The sequence below is a fragment of the Nerophis ophidion genome, linkage group LG02, assembly GCF_033978795.1.
Source record: "Nerophis ophidion isolate RoL-2023_Sa linkage group LG02, RoL_Noph_v1.0, whole genome shotgun sequence".
In the NCBI taxonomy this organism is placed as follows: domain Eukaryota; kingdom Metazoa; phylum Chordata; class Actinopteri; order Syngnathiformes; family Syngnathidae; genus Nerophis; species Nerophis ophidion.
Genome location: NC_084612.1, coordinates 81,771,347 through 81,793,935, shown reverse-complemented (window position 1 = coordinate 81,793,935; position 22,589 = coordinate 81,771,347).

The window sequence follows — 22,589 nt, the reverse complement described above, 5'->3', positions numbered from 1 at the left end:
TTAAGGATTTTGTGGTCCATTTTAAATCACATGGAAAGCCACGTTTAAGGATTTGGTGGGCTAGGTTAAATGACTTGGAAAGCCACATTTAAGGATTTGGTGGGCCAGATTAAATCACTTGAAAAGCCACAGTAAATGATTTGGTGGGCCAAATTAAATGACTTGGAATGCCACATTTTAAGTATTTAGTGGGCCACTTCAAATGACTTGGAAAATCACATTTAAGTAGTTGTTTGGCCACTTTAAATGACTTGTATAGCCACATTTACGGATTCGGTGGGGCAAATTAAATAACTTGGAAAGCCACATTTAAGGATTTGGTGGGTAACCTTTAATGACTTGGAATGCCACATTTAAGGTTTTGGTGGGCCACTTTAAATAAATTGGAAAGCCACATTTAAAGATTTGGTGGGCCAATTCAAATCACATGGAAAGCCACTTTTAAGGATTGGGCGGGCACGCTGTTCATATTGTGGGAAAGCGGACGTGAAAACAGGCTGTCCTCGCTCAGGTCTGCGTGGAGCTGGAGGGGGCGTGGCCTCCACCTCCGCCTGGATTTCGGGAGAAGGCGCTAAATTTCGGGAAGAACCCGGAAAATCTATGAATGTATGTTGTTTTCCTGCTAAAGCAACATGGGAGTACACACACACAAAAAAAAAAAACAATCCTTCAGCATCACGTGGATTCAAGGCGGCAGGCAAGGAATCGCCACATCCTGTCGGCAGGCGGAGAAACCTCGCAGCTGCTCAGGAGCCACAATATGGCGAGGGGCGGGGCCGTAATTAAACTCAGTGGCGCAGTCGCCGTGTTGTTTCCCCAAATCTAAATGAGGCGCGGATAGTCATTATGTTAGCCAGACAACATGTTGGCAAAACTGCCTTTGCAGATTTGGGCTGGTGAGAGAAAAACAAAACAAAAACAAAAAAAGGGACTAAAAATCAATCTGCTGGGCCTCTCTGCTCCTGATTAGAAAGCCCAAATAACTCCAACACGGCAGTAAATCTAAATGGTTCACATTAGGAAGAAGAGATGCAGAAGAAGAAGGATTACATTCGCCGTCTTCCTGCAGCCGAGTGGATAAGTGAAGCTTTATGGCGGCATATGTTGGCTGAATACTGGCCATATGATGACAGGAAGTTGGCGTCCGGCCATCTGATGTTTGGGTTTCATTCTAACTGACTGAGGCGTCAAGGTCAAATAAGCCGCCGTCAGTCACAATCCTTATGCATTTATTTTTATTTATTTTAAGCATTCTAGGCCGTAAAATACGGCTAGTAAGAGGCAGCTAACAATGCGGCCATAAAGTCCTCTACAAAACCCCAAAGCAGTGAAATTGTCACCTCGTGTAAGTGGTAAATAAAAAGAGAATAAAATGATTTCTTAATCCTTTTCAACTAATATTTAATGGAATAGACTGTAAAGACAAGATATTTAACGTTCACATTGAGATTCTTTGTTGTTTTATGCAAATATTAGCTGTGACATGTTTAAAAAAAGCTGGCACACGTGGAAAAAAAGACTGAGAAATCCACATTTAAGGATTTGGAGGGTGGGCCAATTTAAATGACTTGGAAAGCCAACTTAATGATTCGGTGGGCCACTTTAAAGCAGTGGTCCTCAACGGCTCGATTGGTACCGGGCCGCAGAATATTTATTATTATTTTAAATTTTTTAATTAAAAAAATTCATTTGTATTTATTTATTTTTTATTTTATTTTTATTTTTTTCTTAAAACAACATAAGATACAATTACAATTAATGCACCAACCCAAAAAAAACTCCCTTTTTCATGACAAACGGAAAAAGAAAAAAGAAAACCCTACTTTAAAAGATTTGGTGGGCAATTTTAAATGACTTGGAAAGCCATTTTGAATTATTTGGTGGGACACTTTAAATGACTTGCAAAGTTACATTTAAAAATTTGGTGGACCAAATTAAACGACTTGGAAAGCCAAATTAAATTATTTGGTGGGCTGCTTTAAAAGATTTGGTGGGCAATTCTAAATGACTTGGAAAGCCGTGTGAAATTATTTGGTGGGCCACTTTAAATAATTTACAAACTTACATTTAAAAATTTGGTGGACAAAATTAAACGACTTGGAAAGCCAAATTAAATTATCTGGTGGGCTACTTTAAAAGATTTGGTGGGCAATTTTAAATGACTTGGAAAGCCATTTTAAATTATTTGGTGGGCCACTTTAAATGACTTGCAAAGTTACATTTAAAGATTTGGTGGACCAAATTAAACGACTTGGAAAGCCAAAATAAATTATTTGGTGGGCTACTTTAAAAGATTTGGTGGGCATATTTAAATAACTTGGAAATCCAACTTAATGATTTGGTGGGCTAACTTAAAGGATTTGGTGGGCCACTTCAAATGACTTAGAAAGTCACATTAAAGGATTTGGTAGGTCACATCAAATAACTTGAACAGCCGCTTTAAATGAGTTGGAAAGCCATTTAAAATTTTTGGGTGGGCCATTTAAATGACTTGGAAAGCCAAATTAAATTATTTGGTGGGCTACTTTAAAACATTTGGTGGGCAATTTTAAAAGACTTGGAAAGCCATTTTAAATTATTTGGTGGGCCACCTTAAATGCCTTACAAAGTTACATTTAAGGATTTGGTGGACCAAATTAAACGACTTGGAAAGCCAAATTAAATTATTTGGTGGGCCACTTTAAAATATTTGGTGGGCAATTTTAAAAGACTTGGAAAGCCATTTTAAATTATTTGGTGGGCCACCTTAAATGCCTTACAAAGTTACATTTAAGGATTTGGTGGACCAAATTAAACGACTTGGAAAGCCAAATTAAATTATTTGGTGGGCCACTTTAAAAGATTTGGTGGGCAAATCAAAGTGCGGGCCGCAAAATAACGTCTCGCAGGCCAATTGAGGCCCCTGGTTTAGAAAGTGTGTTGCTAGCAAAGCAGAAATGCTTCTATACGTTTGTTCACCAATGTTCCTTTTGTTGCCTGCCTACTGTGCATTGCTCCGACACGCGCTACAAAACATCAGCTAATGACATCAACAGGGGAGCATTTGGTTTCCTTTTAGCCCAAAATCCTCACTCTTTAGAGCGGCTTTGAAGGCGAGGCGGGCGTGTCAAAGAGTCGGGATTTTTTCTTAGTGTCAAAAATTCGGGATTTTTTTTTTGTGTCAAAAAGTTGGAATTTTTTTTAAGTGTCAAAGAGTCGGGATTTTTTCTTAGTGTCAAAAAGTCGGGATTTTTTTTTTGTGTCAAAAAGTTGGAATTTTTTTTAAGTGTCAAAGAGTCGGGATTTTTTCTCAGTGTCAAAAAGTCGGGATTTTTTTTTTGTGTCAAAAAGTTGGAATTTTTTTTAAGTGTCAGAGAGTCGGGATTTTTTTGTAAGTGTCAAAAAATCTGGATTTTTTTCAAGTGTCCCAAAATGGTGATTTTTTTGTAAGAATCACGAAGTCGAGATTTTTTTCTAAGTGTCGAAAAATCGGGATTGTTTTGTAAATGTCACAAAAATCTGGATTTTTGCTGTCAAAAAAATCTGGATTTTTTTGGAAGTGTCAAAGTCTGGATTTGTTATAAGTGTCTTAAATTTGTGATTTTTTTCTAAGTTTCACAAAGTCGGGATTTTTTCTAAGTGTCACAAGGCTAGATTTTTTTTAAATGTCACAAAATCGGGATTTGTTCTATGTGTCACAAAGTCGGGATTTTTTCTAAGTGTCACAAAGTCTAGATTTTTTTTAAATGTCACAAAATCTGGATTTTTTCTAAGTGTCACAAAGTCTAGATTTTTTTTAAATGTCACAAAATCTGGATTTTTTCTAAGTGTCACAAAGTCGGGATTTTTTCTAAATGTCACAAAATTGGGATTTTTTTCTAAGTGTCACAAAATTGGGATTTTTCAGTGTCAAACAGTCGGGATTTGTTCCAAGTGTCACAAAGTCCGGATTTTTTTACATGTCACAAAATCGGGATTTTTTCTAAGTGTCACAAAGTCTGGATTTTTCTAAGTGTCACAAAGTCTAGATTTTTTTTAAATGTCACAAAATCAGGATTTTTTTCTAAGTGTCACAAAATCGGGATTTTTCAGTGTCAAACAGTCGGGATTTCTTTCTAAGTGTTACAAAGTCTAGATTTTTTTTAAATGTCACAAAATCTGGATTTTTTTCTAAGTGTCACAAAATCGTGATTTCAGTGTCAAACAGTCGGGATTTTTTCTAATTGTCACAAAGTCCGGATTTTTTTAAATGTCACAAAATCGGGATTTTTTTATAAATGTCACAAAATCGGGATTTCAGTGTCAAACAGTCGTGATTTTTTTCCAAGTGTCACAAAGTCCGGATTTTTTTAGGTGTCACAAAATCGGGATTTCAGTGTCAAACGGTCGGGATTTTTTCTAAGTGTCACAAAGTCCGGATTTTTTTAAGTGTCACAAAATTGGGATTTTTTCTAAGTGTCACATAATCTGGATTTTTCAGTGTCAAACAGTCGGGATTTTTTCCAAGTGTCACAAAGTCCGGATTTTTTTTTAAAATGTCACAAAGTACGGATTTTTTTAAGTGTCACAATATCTGGATTTTTTCTAAGTGTCACAAAATCTGGATTCCTATATGTTTGTTCACCAATGTTCCTTTTGTTGCCTGCCTACTGTGCATTGCTCCGACACGCGCTACAAAACATCAGCTAATGACATCAACAGGGGAGCATTTGGTTTCCTTTTAGCCCAAAATCCCCACTCTTTAGAGCGGCTTTGAAGGCGAGGCGGGCGTGTCAAAGAGTCGGGATTTTTTTTAAGTGACATAAAGTCGGGATTGTTCCTGAGACTTATTTAGGGTTTTTTTTTTGACACCTTTTTTTATATTTAGGGAAAAAAGTCGGATTTTTTTCTTAGTGTCAAAAAGTCGGGATTTTTTTTTTGTGTCAAAAAATTGGAAAAATTTTTAAGTGTCAGAGAGTTGGGATTTTTTTGTAAGTGTCAAAAAATCTGGATTTTTTTGTAAGTGTCACAAAGTCGAGATTTTTTTCTAAGTGTCGAAAAATCAGGATTGTTTTGTAAATGTCACAAAAATCTGGATTTTTGCTGTCAAAAAAATCTGGATTTTTTTGGAAGTGTCAAAGTCTGGATTTGTTATAAGTGTCTTAAATTTGTGATTTTTTCTAAGTGTCACAAAGTCGGGATTTTTTCTAAGTGTCACAAAGTCGGGATTTTTTCTAAGTGTCACAAGGCTAGATTTTTTTTAAATGTCACAAAATCGGGATTTGTTCTAAGTGTCACAAAGTCGGGATTTTTTCTAAGTGTCACAAAGTCTAGATTTTTTTTAAATGTCACAAAATCTGGATTTTTTCTAAGTGTCACAAAGTCGGAATTTTTTCTAAGTGTCACAAAGTCGGAATTTTTTCTAAGTGTCACAAAATCTGGATTTTTTCTAAGTGTCACAAAGTCGGAATTTTTTCTAAGTGTCACAAAGTCGGAATTTTTTCTAAGTGTCACAAAATCGGGATTTTTTAGTGTCAAACAGACGGGATTTTTTTCTAAGTGTCACAAAGTCCGGATTTTTTTAAGTGTCACAAAATCGGGATTTTTTCTAAGTGTCACAAAGTCTGGATTGTTTCTAAGTGTTACAAAGTCTATATTTTTTTTTAATTTCACAAAGTCCGAATTTTTTTAAGTGTCACAAAACCGGGATTTTTTTTAAGAGTCACAAAGTCGGGATTTTTTTTAAATGTCACAAAATCGGGATTTTTTTCTAAGTGTCACAACGTCTGTATTTTTTCTAAGCCTCACAAAGTCTTGATTTTTTTTACATGTCACAAAATCGGGATTTTTTTTAAGTGTCACAAAATCGGGATCTTTCAGTGTCAAACAGTCGGGATTTTTTTGTAAGTGTCAAAAAGTCTGGATTTCTTATAAGTGTCATCAATTTGTGATTTTTTCTAAGTGTCACAAAGTCGGGATTTTTTCTAAGTGTCACAAAGTCTAGATTTTTTTTTAAATGTCACAAAATCGGGATTTTTTCTAAGTGTCACAAAATCGGGATTTTTCAGTGTCAAACATTCGGGATTTTTTCTAAGTGTCACAAAGTCTAGATTTTTTTAAATGTCACAAAATCAGGATTTTTTTCCAAGTGTCACAAAATCGGGATTTCAGTGTCAAACATTTGGGATTTTTTCTAAGTGTCACAAAGTCTAGATTTTTTTTAAATGTCACAAAATCGGGATTTTTTCTAAGTGTCACATAATCTGGATTTTTCAGTGTCAAACAGTCGGGATTTTTTCTAATTGTCACAAAGTCCGGATTTTTTTAAATGTCACAAAATCGGGATTTCAGTGTCAAACAGTCGGGATTTTTTCTAAGTGTCAAAAAGTCTGGATTTGTTATAAGTGTCATCAATTTGTGATTTTTTCTAAGTGTCACAAAGTCGAGATTTTTTCCAAGTGTCACAAAGTCGAGATTTTTTCCAAGTGTCACAAAGTCTAGATTTTTTTTAAATGTCACAAATCGGGATTTTTTCTAAGTGTCACATAATCGGGATTTTTCAGTGTCAAACAGACGGGATTTTTTCCAAGTGTCACAAAGTCTAGATTTTTTTTAAATGTCACAAAATCGGAATTTTTTCTAAGTGTCACAAAATCTGGATTTTTCAGTGTCAAACAGACGGGATTTTTCAGGTCAAACAGTCGGGATTTTTCCTAAGTGTCACAAAGTCGGTATTTTTTTTAAATTTCACAAAGTCTGGATTTTTTCTCAGTGTCACAAAGTCTAGATTTTTTTTTAAATGTCACAAAATCGGGATTTTTTTCCAAGTGTCACAAAATCGGGATTTTTCAGTGTCAAACAGTCGGGATTTTTTCTAAGTGTCTCAAAGTCGGGATTTTTTCTAAATGTCACAAAATCGGGATTTTTTTCTAAGTGTCACAAAATCGGGATTTTTCAGTGTCAAACAGTTGGGATTTTTTCTAAGTGTCACAAAGTCTGGATTTTTTCTAAGTGTCACAAAGTCCGGATTTTTTTAAGTGTCACAAAATCGGGATTTTTTTCAAAGTGTCACATAATCGGGATTTTTCAGTGTCAAACAGTCGGGATTTGTTCTAAGTGTCACAAAGTCGGGATTTTTTCTAAGTGTCACAAAGTCTAGACTTTTTTTAAATGTCACAAAATCGGAATTTTTTCTAAGTGTCACAAAGTCTGGATTTTTTCTAAGTGTCACAAAATCGGGATTTTTTCTAAATGTCACAAAATCGGGATTTTTTTCTAAGTGTCACATAATCGGGATTTTTCAGTGTCAAAGAGTCGGGATTTTTTATAAGTGTCACAAAGTCTATATTTTTTTTAAATGTCACAAAATCGGAATTTTTTCTAAGTGTCACAAAGTCTGGATTTTTTCTAAGTGTCACAATGTCGGGATTTTTTCTAAGTGTCACAAAGTCGGGATTTTTTCTAAATGTCACAAAATCGGGATTTTTTTCTAAGTGTCACAAAATCAAATTTTTCAGTGTCAAACAGTTGGGATTTTTTCTAAGTGTCACAAAGTCTGGATTTTTTCTAAGTGTCACAAAGTCCGGATTTTTTTAAGTGTCACAAAATCAGGATTTTTTTTCCAAGTGTCACATAATCGGGATTTTTCAGTGTCAAACAGTCGGGATTTTTTCTAAGTGTGAAAAAGTCCGGATTTTTTTAAGTGTCACAAAATCGGGATTTTTTGTAAGTGTCACAAAATCGGGATTTTTTCTAGGTGTCACAAAATCGGGATTTTTCAGTGTCAAACAGTCGGGATTTTTTTCTAAGTGTCACAAAGTCCGGATTTTTTTTTAAATGTCACAAAGTCCGGATTTTTTGACGTGTCACAAAATCGGGATTTTTTCTAAGTGTCACATAATCGGGATTTTTCAGTGTCAAACAGACGGGATTTTTTCCAAGTGTCACAAAGTCTAGATTTTTTTTAAATGTCACAAAATCGGAATTTTTTCTAAGTGTCACAAAATCTGGATTTTTCAGTGTCAAACAGACGGGATTTTTCAGGTCAAACAGTCGGGATTTTTCTTAAGTGTCACAAAGTCGGTATTTTTTTTAAATTTCACAAAGTCTGGATTTTTTCTCAGTGTCACAAAGTCTAGATTTTTTTTTAAATGTCACAAAATCGGGATTTTTTTCCAAGTGTCACAAAATCGGGATTTTTCAGTGTCAAACAGTCGGGATTTTTTCTAAGTGTCTCAAAGTCGGGATTTTTTCTAAATGTCACAAAATCGGGATTTTTTTCTAAGTGTCACAAAATCGGGATTTTTCAGTGTCAAACAGTTGGGATTTTTTCTAAGTGTCACAAAGTCTGGATTTTTTCTAAGTGTCACAAAGTCCGGATTTTTTTAAGTGTCACAAAATCGGGATTTTTTTCTAAGTGTCACATAATCGGGATTTTTCAGTGTCAAACAGTCGGGATTTGTTCTAAGTGTCACAAAGTCGGGATTTTTTCTAAGTGTCACAAAGTCTAGACTTTTTTTAAATGTCACAAAATCGGAATTTTTTCTAAGTGTCACAAAGTCTGGATTTTTTCTAAGTGTCACAAAGTCGGGATTTTTTCTAAATGTCACAAAATCGGGATTTTTTTCTAAGTGTCACATAATCGGGATTTTTCAGTGTCAAAGAGTCGGGATTTTTTATAAGTGTCACAAAGTCTATATTTTTTTTAAATGTCACAAAATCGGAATTTTTTCTAAGTGTCACAAAGTCTGGATTTTTTCTAAGTGTCACAATGTCGGGATTTTTTCTAAGTGTCACAAAGTCTGGATTTTTTCTAAGTGTCACAAAGTCCGGATTTTTTTAAGTGTCACAAAATCAGGATTTTTTTTCTAAGTGTCACATAATCGGGATTTTTCAGTGTCAAACAGTCGGGATTTTTTCTAAGTGTGAAAAAGTCTGGATTTTTTTAAGTGTCACAAAATCGGGATTTTTTGTAAGTGTCACAAAATCGGGATTTTTTCTAGGTGTCACAAAATCGGGATTTTTCAGTGTCAAACAGTCGGGATTTTTTTCTAAGTGTCACAAAGTCCGGATTTTTTTTTAAATGTCACAAAGTCCGGATTTTTTGACGTGTCACAAAATCGGGATTTTTTCTAAGTGTCACAAAATCGGGATTTTTCAGTGTCAAACAGTCGGGATTTTTTCTAAGTGTCACAAAGTCCGGATTTTTTTAAGTGTCACAAAATCGGGATTTTTTCTAAGTGTCACAAAGTCTAGATTTTTTTTTAAATTTCACAAAGTCCGGATTTTTTTAAGTGTCACAAAATCGGGATGTTTTCTAAGTGTCACAAAGTCTGTATTTCTATATGTTTGTTCACCGATGTTCCTTTTGTTGCCTGCCTACTGTGCATTGCTCCGACACGCGCTACAAAACATCAGCTAATGACATCAACAGGGGAGCATTTGGTTTCCTTTTAGCCCAAAATCCCCACTCTTTAGAGCGGCTTTGAAGGCGAGGCGGGCGCGGCGCCAACGCATGTGGGAAAGGAGCGCTCCAAAAATGCAAAGACATCCAAAGTCACGTCGGAGTAGGAGGGAGGAGAGGATGACGGGGAGCGAGACGCCATCCCCTCAGGTGCGTCGTTGTTCCCGCCGCTCATTAAGCCCGCGCCTTGTTTGAAGTGTTTAGATGGCGACGCAGAGGTGCGATGGCGCCAACAAGTTGCTTGTAACGAGGCTGCGGGAAATGTACATCGGGCCAGGATCAAACAGACTGTTTGATCCGTCAGCTGTTCGCCGAGTCGTACCGCGGCGACGCGGGCCTATAGCGGCCTCGCCGAGACGCCTTTGACTCAATTTAGCGCTGATCAACACCGCCCCCCCCCCACCCTCGTTCAGCACCGACCACATCATCCTCAACGCCATCTCGGTGTCTGGGATCACGCCGCGCTCTCCGGTCTATTTATCGAGCAACTTCTCGCTCTGATAGCCGGAGCCCTCCCCAGGACGGACGCCGGGAATTGATTTCTGAGGCGACTGCAGATTCACCATCTCCGGCAGACAGCTCCACAAGTCAGGCGGCAGACCGGCGGCCATTATTCCTTCTGATGGCTCCTTCGGTCTTCACGCCGGCGAGCAGCGGGGAGGCCGAGAAGCAAGTACAAACCCCGTTTCCATGTGACTTGGGAAATTGCGTTTGATGTAAATAAAAACGGAATACAATGATTTGCGAATCCTTTTCAACCCATATTCAGTTGAATATGCTAAAAAGACAACATATTTGATGTTCAAACTGATAAACATTTAGAATAATTACCTTGGAAATTCATGGCTGCAACATGTGCCAAAGTAAATGGGAAAGGGCATGTTCACCACTGTTACATCACATTTTCTTTTAACAACACTCAATAAACGTTTGGGAACTGAGGAAACTAATCATTGAAGCTTTCAAAGTGGAATTATTTCCCATTCTTGTTTTATGTAGAGCTTCAGTCGTTCAATAGTCTGGGGTTGTCGTATTTTACGCTTCATAATGCGCCACACTTTTTTCATGGGAGACAGGTCTGGACTGCAGGCGGGCCAGGAAAGTACCTGCACTCTTTTACTACGAAGCCACGCTGTTGTAACACGTGCTGAATGTGCCTTGGAATTGTCTTGCTGAAATAAGCGGAGGCGTTTTGTTCCAAAACCTGTATGTACCTTTCAGCATTATTGGTTACCCATGCCTTGGGCACTAATGCACCCCCATACCATCACAGATGCTGGCTTTTCAACGTTGCGTCGATAACAGTCTGGACGGTTCGCTTCCCCTTTGGTCCGGATGACAGGATGTCGAGTATTTCCAAAAAACAATTTGAAATGTGGACTCATCAGACCTCAGAACACTGTTCCATTTTGCATCAGTCTATCTTAGATGTTCTCGGGCCCAGAGAAGCCGGCGGGGTTTCTGGGTGTTGTTGATAAATGGATTTTGCTTTGCATAGTAGAGATTTAACTTGCACTTACAGATGTAGCGACAAACTGTATTTAGTGACAGTGGTTTTCTGAAGTGTCCCTGAGCCCATGTGGTGATATCCTTTAGAGATTGATGTGGGTTTTTTATACAGTGCTGTCTGAGGGATCGAAGGCCACAGTCATTAAATGTTGGTTGAATTACGTGGAGTGATTTCTCCAGATTCTCTGAAACTTTTGATGATATTATGGAGCGTAAATGTTGAAATCCCTAAATTTCTTGCAATTGCACTTTAAGAAACATTGTTCTTAAACTGTTTGACTATTTGCTCACGCAGTTGTGGACAAAGGGGTGTACCTCGCCCCATCCTTTCTTGTGAAAGACTGAGCATTTTTTGGGAAGGTGTTTTTATACCCAATCATGGCGCCCACCTGTTCCAAATTAGCCTGCACACCTGTGGGATGTTCCAAATAAGTGTTTGATGAGCACTCCTCAACTTTATCAGTATTTATTGCCACCTTTACCAACTTCTTTGTTGAGTATTGACCTACCGGAATTAATAAAAGGCTATCGATGCTGTCCTCTAGCAAAGCTGAATTTGACCAAGCAACCCCCCGGTACCAGAAAGCACTTGATGAAAGCGGATACAACTTCACCCTCACCTATGAACCCACTCCAGGAAACCAACCAAAAAAGAGCAGAAAACGGAACAACATCATCTGGTACAACCCACCATTCAGCAAAAACGTCTCAACCAATATCGGCCACAAGTTCCTCACTCTGATCGACAAACACTTCCCCAAAGGCAACACCCTAAGAAAAATATTCAACAAGAACAACATTAAATTGAGCTACAGCTGTATGAATAACATACAACAAATCATTTCAAACCACAACAAAGCAATTGCAAAAGGACTGCCCACCCCCAGACTAAACGACTCTGAAACCAATAAGGAATGTAACTGTCGCAAGAAACCTGATTGCCCTCTCAACGGGGGGTGCTTACAGACATCAGTCGTTTACCAAGCAAAGGTAACACGCAAGGACATTAACACATCCGACACGTACGTAGGATTAACCGAAGGAGCGTTCAAAACCAGATGGAATAATCACAAGGCCTCCTTTAGAAACCAGACTTTGCAGAATTCTACAGAACTCAGCAAACACATTTGGAACCTCGAAGACAATAATGTTGAATATTCAATAACATGGCAAATTCTTGCATCCAGCACACCTTACAACAGTGGTAATAAAAGATGCAACCTTTGCTTAAAAGAGAAACTGTTTATTATATATCATCCAGACCTGTCATCCCTCAACAAGCGCAGTGTAATCATTTCAACATGCCGCCACAGACGGAAACACCTCCTAGGTAACACATGAGCCAATCACCACACCCTACGCCTGCTTGTACCCACCCACTCTGTGCTCTATATAAACCATTGTATGTGAATGCTTCCATTAAAATCTCCTGATGATTGAGGGAACCCCTCATGAAACAGTTCTGTAGAGATGAAGTTGTCTTGTGATTTTTCCCACACCTACATATTGCGCTCTACCAAGGTATCAAGCACTATTCTCTGGATAATCCAATCAAGATATATATATATATATATATATATATATATATATATATATATATATAAATAGATGTACACACAGCAAAAGACAAGCAATCAGTCTCAAAAGAAAAACCAACATAAAATCCCTGGCTTCTGTCTTTTCTTTCTAGAACCGCTGACATAACCACATTAACACATAAACGGGGAACCAACTCCAGATCATAATCGGGACTTTTTTGTTTTTATCCCCGGCAACACGCGCGATAACGTCGGCGGCACTTCATCAGGCGGACGATGGAGGGCCCGTGCCTGTCTGACACAATGTTGTCACGTCCAGTCAGCCTCTGTGTGTGTGTGTGTGTGTGTGTGTGTGTGTGTGTGTGTGTATATATATATATATATATATATGTGTGTGTGTGTTTGTGTGACACGGCCATTCCACGTCACGCGTTTTGAAAAATGAGCTGCGAGGAGGCGGGCTGCTATGAGGACACGCTTCATAAAGGAGAACAGTCCACTCGGGGACTGGGGGGGGGGGGGGGGGGGATTCCACTGGAGGGTTATGGATTTTCCAGTACGCCACTGATAGATGGCACTAATATAACCTCAATAAAGACTTGAAGAACAACTTTATGGATGTTTCCTCCTTTTGTCCGCCGCCTCCACCTTTTCATCTGCCGTCCGCCCGCCCGTCTCCGCCAGAATGTCGCTCAGGCCGTGGTCACACATCATTCTCCGCACGCCGACCGGGCCGCCCGTGGAGGGTTTCATCCAGAACCTTGTCAATGGGAACCTATAAGAGCCTGTTTTGAAGCTGCAAAAAGAGCACTTTATAGGTTTCACCGCTTGGGGTCTTCGTCCTTGGCGTTCAATCCTGCATGAGTCCGAGGTCAGCTGGACTTTCACGTCACACTCAGAAAAAGTTACTTGACCCGCTTGCAGACCGGATCCTTCTGGGCAGCAACAAACTAGAATCCTGACTTCTTAGTTTGCATGTAGTGGCAAAACAACTACATTTTCGAGGAAAAACATACAGTACATGTCTTTGGATTTTGCCATACACAAATATAAGATGCACCCGCCAAATTCCAAGGAAAAAATATCCACATATAAGCCGCACCAATCTATAAGCCACACCAACAAAATAAAAAAAAAATAAAAAATGTCAGGGTTATTTGTTGTTGACGAACCCCAAGATGCAGAGAGGGAGGCAGGCATAGAATATGAAAACATTATTTAATTAAAACTAAACAAGAACCAACAAAAAGCACGCACGTGGGCGGAATAACAAACTAAGGGAGCTAGCACTGGAAGCTAGAAAACAAAAAGGAACTTTAGCATGGAACCTAGTGGATAGCAAACAGACAAACTGGAAATAACTAATGGCTAACAAGAACAGCTTACCAACAAAATAATAATAATGAAAACATCCATAAAGCCGCACCAACTAAATTTTAGGGGGGAAAAAATGCATATATAAGCCGCACCCGACTCTAAGATGCACCCACTAAATTTTTCAGGAGAAAATCCACATATAAGCCGCACCTGACTATAATTCGCACCAACAAAATAATTATAAGTTAAAAAAATCCATATACAAGCTGCACCCACTACATTTTAAGAAAATAATCCATATATAAGCCACACCCACTAAATTCTAGAGACAAAAACATCCATATATAAGCCGCACCTGACAAAAAAACGCACCCACTAAATTTTAGACGGAGAAAAAATCCACATAAGCCGCGCCTCACTATAAGCCGCACCCACTAAATTTTACAGAGAAAAAAAAACATATAAGCCGCACCTGACTATATGCCGCACCAACAAAATAATAACAAAAACAATCCATATACAAGCCACACCCAATACTTTTCAACATTCCACAGGCTGCGCAGCAGACACACACCCGCACACACCCCTCAGCCCTCAGTAAACATCCAATTATTGTTGCAGTAAGAAAGTAAAAGAAAAGGAAAAGTTGTCTACATTTATCATATACTTGTCAGGATGGGTGTATTTGTGTAATTTTATCTGTCATAAACACGTTTATCGTCGCGGACTTTCGGTGCTACAAAGTTCCTTTTTTTTTTTTTTTATAAATAAAAAATGTCAGGGTTATTTGTTGTTGACGAACCCCAAGATGCAGAGACGGAGGCAGGCATAGAATATGAAAACATGATTTAATTAAAACTAAACAAGAACCAACAAAAAACACGCACGTGGGCGGAATAACAAACTAAGGGGAAGCTAGAAAACAAAAAGGTACTTTAGCATGGAAGCTAGTGGATAGCAAACAGAAAAACTGGAAATAACAAATGGCTAACAAGAACAGCTTACCGCTACGACGACCAGGACATAATGTAGCTCGACAGGTAATAGCTGAAAAGAATCACATCGACACGACAAGAGCAACATATAGCAATGACAGGTCCAAATGACAATACAATGATCCAGCAACTGACACAAGACAAAGCAGGTACAAATAGGAGCAGGCTGATTGGCAACAGGTGTGGCCAGGTGCCAATCAGCCGCAGCTGAGCAGGAACACAGCACTCAGTGAACAAGACAGCAAGCTGACAAAATAAGAGCACTAGACAGGAACTAAAGAAAGGAGACACTAAACACAGAGGAAACAGACAAATGCAGAGGAAAAAACTAAAACATAGACAAACTGTCAGGGGAAAGCCTGACAAAAAATAAATATACAAGCCGCACCCACAAAATTTTAGGGGGAAAATATCCATATAAAAACCGCACCTGACTACAGGTCGCACCCATCAAATTCTAGAGATTAAAATTCCATGTATAAGCCGCACCCATTAAATTCCAGAGATGAAAATTCCATATATAAGCCGCACCTGACTATATGCCGCACCAACAAAATAAAAATAACAAAACAATCCATTTACAAGCCACACCCGATAAATTTTCGAAAAAAACATCCACATAGAAGCCACACCTGACTATAGCCCGCATCAACAAAATAATAATAATTTAAAAATCCATAAAGCCGCACCAACCAAATTTTAGGGGAAAAAATGCATATATAAGCCGCACCCGGCTATAAGTCGCACCAACAAAATAATTATAATAAAAAATTTGTATACAAGCTGCACCAACTAAATTTTAAGAAAATAATCCATATATAAGCCGCACCCACTAAATTCTAGGGACAAAAAATCCATATATAAGCCGCACCTGACAAAAAGCCGCACCCACTAAATTTCAGACGGAGAAAAAAACCACATAAGCCGCACCTGACTATAAGCCGCACCCACTAAATTTTGCAGAGAAAAAAAAACATATACAAGCCGCACCTGACTATATGCCGCACCGACAAAATAATAACAAAAACAATCCATATACAAGCCACACCCAATACATTTTATAAAAAAAACATCCACATACGAGCCACACCTGACTATAAACCGCACCAACAAAATAATAATTAAAAAATCCATAAAGCCGCACCAACTAAAATTCGGAAAAAATGCATATATAAGCCGCAACCGACTATAAGCCGCACCCATCATTTTTTAGGAAAAAAATCCATGTATAAGCCGCACCCGACTGACTATAAGTCGCACCAACAAAATAATTATAATTTAAGAAAACCCATATTCAAGCTGCACCCATTAATTTTGAGAAAATAATCCATATATAGGCCGCACCCACCAAATTCCAGAGAAAAAAAATCCATGTATAAGCCGCACCTGACTATATGCCGCACCAACGAAATAATAATAAAAACAATCCATATACAAGCCACACCCAATAAATTTTAGAAAAAAAACATCCACATACAAGCCACACCTGACTATAAGCTGCACCAACAAAATAATAATAATTAAAAAAAACCATAAAGCCGCACCAACTAAATTTCAGAAAAAAATGCATATATAAGCCGCCCCCACTAATTTTTTTTAGGAAAAAATCCACGTATAAGCCGCACCTGACTATAAGTCGCACCAACAAAATAATTATATTTTAAAAAATCCATATACAAGCTGCACCCACTAAATTTTAAGAAAATAATCCATATTTAAGCCACACCCACAAAATTCTAGAGACAAAAAATCCATATATAAGCCGCACCTGACGAAAACCCGCACCCACTAAATTTTAGAGAGAGAAAAAAATCCTAATAAGCCGCACCTGACTACAAGCCGCACCCACTAAATTTAACGGAGAAAAAAAAACATTTAATCCGCACCTGACTATATGCCGCACCAACAAAATAGTACTAATAAAAACAATCCATATACAAGCCGCACCCACTAAATTAAAAAAAAAAACATCTACATACAAGTCACACCTGACTAGAAACCGCACCAACAAAATAACAATTATAAAAAAACCCATATACAAGCCGCACCAACTAAATTTAAGGAAAAAAACATGCATGTATAAACCGCACCCGACTATAAGCCACACCCACAACATTTCAGAGAGAGAGAAAAAAATCAACACATTGAGAAAAAAAATCCATATATAAGCCACACCTGACTATAAACTGCACCAAAAAAATAATTATAATAAAAAAAATCTATATAAAAGCTACACCCACTAAATTTTAAGAAAATGATCCATATATAAGCCGCACCTGACTATAAGCCGCACCAAAAAAAAAAATTATAATAAAAAAGCATATACAAGCTGCACCCACTAAATTTTAAGAAAAATAATTCATATATAAGCCGCACCTGATTATAAGCCGCACCAACAAAAAAAATATAATAAAAAAAATATATATACAAGCTGCACCCACTAAATTTTAAGAAAATAATTCATATATAAGCCGCACCCGACTACAAGCCGCACCCATTAAATTCCAGAGACAAAAAACCCATGTATAAGCCTGCACCTGACTATGAGTCTCACCCATTAAATTTCAGAGAAAAAAATCCATATTTAAACCGCACCGGATTATAAATCGCAGATATATGCATCGCGAAATGAGTTATTTACATCGAATTATTCTGTAAATGTTTATGTACATACCTTATTTCCCAACGTCATCTCTGACAGGGCAGTAAAATGGCTTATCAAACAAAACAGAGCTAGCTCTCCAAACAGCTAAACGGACTCAATAACTCCGCGGTGACGTGTTGGTGAATTTACTGAAGAATTTGCGGAACTGGAACAATACTAAAATAACGCCGTTGCAAGTTAATAATACCAATGCAGACACTCGTAAACGTGTTAAAATGTTAGCTAATGTTACTTTACGATAGCACGTACACATATGCATGGAAGCACTCCTACATATGTCACACAAGTGAAGGTTTAGTAAGTAAGGATTGTTTTAGTTATATTGTAAAACTTACAAAACGGATTACGAACGAATTGATGCAAATTGGGTACAAGTTAAGAACAGGAAGAGAGCATAATTGCTATGGAGTGGAAACGCGGTGGGAATGACTCAGCGCTGTCAAAATATGTCAAATATGTAACGTATCATATTGAAATAGTAAGTAAGAATTGTTTTAGTTATATTGTAAAACTTACAAAACGGATTACGAACCAATTGATACAAATTGGGTACAAATTAAGAACAGGAATAAAAGCAAAATTGCTATGGAGTGGAAACGCGCTGGGATTGACTTAGCGCTGTCAAAATATGTCAAATATGGAACGTTCCGTATTGAAACTATGTTTGAAATAAACTGGGTATTGAGTAGAAACGCTGTAGACGGCTAGAAGTCGGAACGGCTCGGGTAAATCCGGTTGAAAGCGCAATCGGAACAAAATATGGCGCCGTAGCACAATCACACACCAATTCATTGAATTTGTATGTTTTTGTTTTTGTTTTTTAACTATTTGCATTTTGGTCATCAGCGAAGAAAAAAAAATCCACAAATTAGCCGCACCGTTTTATAAGCCGCAGGATTCAAAGCGTAGGGGAAAAAAAAAGTAGCGGCTTATAGTCCAGAATTTACGGTATGTATTTATTTCACAATTATTTATCCAAAATAAATAATAGAATCTCTCTTCGTCTCTCATTTAGCAACAAAAATGAACGCTATAGAAGCCTCTCAACGGTAAATGCGGCGGAGCATCAATTAATTAATAATTAGGCAGGACAAACACTTGAGGTGTAAACTTCTGTAATTTGTGGATGGATTAGGGCGCTTTTTTTGCAAATATAATTGGAAATATTGGCATTTATGGCTCTTTCAAGGCGGCCCGGATTTTAGAAGCCATTCAAAAACTGACTGGTTATTTATTTTTTTAAATTTTTTTTTTTAATCACTGGTAGAATTTATACAGTAAGACGTGTAACAGAATAGTTTAAATACGCACAAATATTACTTTTTTTGATGGGAATTATTTTAAGATATTGGCTATAATTTAACTTATTTTGTTTACTATAAACATTCCATGCAACGCTGCCATGACATTTGACATTATTTAAATTCTACACAATTTTAAAGCACTAGCAGCATTTTATTAATAAAGAAAAAAAATATACAACTAGTAACAATACAAATCAATTTTAAATAAAACTAGAATTGAAAATAGGCCATTGCAAAACTTTAAATTTTACCGAGAAAGTGGGAATTAGTTAGTTAGTTTATTATTTCTTCGGTCAGCGGTCAACAAAATAAACAAACAGTTGTACTTGCATAAATGGAAAATGGGTTTAGGCCAGGGGTCGGCAACCCGAAACGTTGAAAGAGCCAAACTGGGCCAAAAATACAAAAACAAATCTGTCTGGAGCCACAAAACAAATTTAAAAGCCAAATTAGATATGTACATATAGCTAGCCTAAATAGCATGTTAGCATCGATTAGCTTGCAGTCATGCAGGGACCAAATATGCCCGGTTAGCATTCCACACAAGTCCATAACATCAACAAAACTCACCTTTGTGCATTCAGGCACAACATTAAAAGTTTGGTGGACAAAATGAGACGGAAAAAGAAGGGGCATAAAACACGTCCTAGAAGGTCGGAGAAAGTTATACATGTAAACAAACCACGGTGAGTTCAAACACCGACGAAATTAGTAGGACAAAACGGCGCTCGCCAGATACTTGAATTAGTGAAGCATGTTTAATACAAACAGTGTGCTTTATAACGATTAGGGAAGTTTGTGTCATGTTTGTCCTCCTACAGAAACTATATTAAAACAAAAAATATATTTTTCCCCCTTCATCCTTTTCCAATTTTCATAAATTTTGGAAAAATCTCTAGAGAGCCACTAGGGCGGCGCTAAAGAGCCGCGGGTTGCCGACCCCCGGTTTAGGCTGAAGTTGAACACTTATTGCGCCTAACCCTATAAACAAAGTCAAATACAAGACAAACTTCCAAAAAATAGGACATTTCCTTTGCACAACATATTAAAAATACACCTTGTACACAACATAAACACTGAATTGATGCGATGATTTGATTAAAAATCGATTATTGCTGCATGTCTACGTCAGGTAGTTTTATATTTTATATTTGCATTTGTCAAGGGAAACAGTTGAATTAGTTCTCACATGTATTCATTTAATTGAAATGTTTTTCAAAATGCTGTAAATCTGAAAAGGTGGACAGGCTAATTGGGAACCGTAAAGGATATCACCACATGTGCTCAGGAACACTTCAGAAAACAAATTTCAGTAACTACAGTTTTTCACTACACCTGTAAATGCAAGTTAAAACTCCGCAATGCAAAGCGCAAGCCATTTATCAACAACACCCGGCTCGGCTGGGCCCCGAGCTCATCTAAGATAGACTGATGCGTACACAACATAAACCCTGAATTGATGCGATTAAGATTCGGGAGCGACGATTCGATTAAAAATCGATTATTGCTGCATGTCTACTTCATGTAGTTTTATATTTATTTCCCTTTCACTAAATAAACATTCATCACTTGCAACTTCAAAAAAATAATGCATTTGTCAAGGGAAACAGTTGAATTAGTTCTCACATGTATTCATTTAATTGAAATGTGTGTCAAAATGCTGTAAATCCCAAAAGGTGGACAGGCTAATTGGGAACCGTAAAGGATATCACCACATGTGCTCAGGAACACTTCAGAAAACAAATCTCAGTAGCTACAGTTTTTCACTACGCCTGTAAATGCAAGTTAAAACTCCACAATGCAAAGCGCAAGCCATTTATCAACAACACCCGGCTTGGCTGGACCCCGAGCTCATCTAAGATAGACTGATGCGTACACAACATAAAGCCTGAATTGATGCGATTAAGATTCGGGAGCGACGATTCGATTAAAAATCGATTATTGCTGCATGTCTACTTCATGTAGTTTTATAATTATTTCCCTTTCACTAAATAAACATTCATCACTTGCAACTTCAAAAAAAATGTTTTTTTATTATTATAATAACATGTTTCGATAATGAATGAATGAAAAAAGAAACACCATTAAAAGAAACGCCAGCTGACACAAAAACATATCTATTTAAGTTGTTTTAGTCAGCTCCTCGATCCATTAGAAAAGGATATTGCTGAATATACCATCTGATATGTTATTTCTCACAGACCAGATATGTTGACACACACACGTAGGAGAAAAGGATCCTCTCCTTTCTCACAGCCGTGTTCGTACCTGTCAGATGTCAGCTTCTCAAACATACTAAGTAAAAATGCAAAACAGCAGTTAGAGCATTGATAAATCACATTGCGTTGGCGGAATAATTGTATTTGAATTCCCTCCTTCCAACGTTGTGGGTGTTGTTGATCAGCGTTAATTGTGCACATTCATGCAAACAGACCAGCTAAATAGTACAGGTGTCCAAAAAACATTGATTTTCTTTCATTAATCGTGATTAAATAAAAAATAAAAAATAAAACAATTAATCAGACAAAAAAATGAAAAAAAAATATTAAAAAAAAATAATAAATGTCCCCATTTTTTTTCTTAATTTATGTATATTTTTTAATTATTTTTTTTAAAAATGTATATTTCCTTTCCAGCTACTCAGGCAAATCATATTTTTGATGTAGAGGGTAGGTGCACATATCTGCTGTACTTTAGAAAAGTGTTGGATAATTCTTATATTTCTCTTGTTACCCTATTTGTATTTGACTTATTTTAATGTTTGTGTAGGATTTTATAAGACAAAACCAAAACCAGCAAAATATTAGAGCTGATTATTTATTTCATGGAGGAATATAAATTAATCATTCAAACTGTAGAAGTGGCACCCAATGTTTTATTTACTTTGATTTTTTTTAATACATTTTTTAAATCCGGTCCAAAAGGTTGTACCTAATAATAAAACCATTCCAATTCCAAACCAAGCAACATTCAGAAAAGCAACCAACAGAGTAATTGAGGACACACAAACCTGACACAAAACAATCCAAAGTAGTAAACAAGAACAAATAATATCAACAACAGTATCACTATTAATTAACAATTCCAACACGACGTCCACAGTTTCCCAAAAACAATTTGAAATGTGGACTCGTCAGACCACAGAACACTTGTCCACTTTGCATCAGTCCATTTTAGATGAGCTCAGGCCCAGCGTAGCCGACGGCGTTTCTGGGTGTTGTTGATAAATGGATGTGGCTTTGCATAATAGTTTTAACTTGCACTTACAAAGCGACAAACTGTAGTTACTGACAGTGTTTTTTTTAAGTGTTCCTGAGCCCAGGTGGTGATATCGTTTACACACTGATGTTAATTTTTGATATCCTTTACACAGTGATGTCGCTTTTTGATGCTGTACCTTGTGAGGGATTGAAGGTCCGTAATATCATCGTTTATGTGCAGTGATTTCTCTAGATTCTCTGAAACTTTTGATGATATTACAGACCGTAGATGGTGAAATCCCTAAATTCCTTGCAATAGCTGAATGACAAATGTTCTTAAACCGTTCAACAATTTGCTCAGACATTTATTGACAAAGTGGTGACTTTTGCCCCGTCCTTGTTTGTGAACCACCGAGCATTTTATGGAAGCTGCTTTTATTCCCAATCATGGCACCCACCTGTTCCTAATTAGCCTGCACACCTGTGGGATGTTCCAAATAAGTGTTTGATGAGCAATCCTCACCTTTCTCAGTCTTTTTTGCCACTGGTGCCAGCTTTTTTGTAACACATTGCAGGCATCAAATTCCAATTGAGCTAATATTTCCAAAAAAATAACATAAAATAGTTTTCCAGTTCGAAT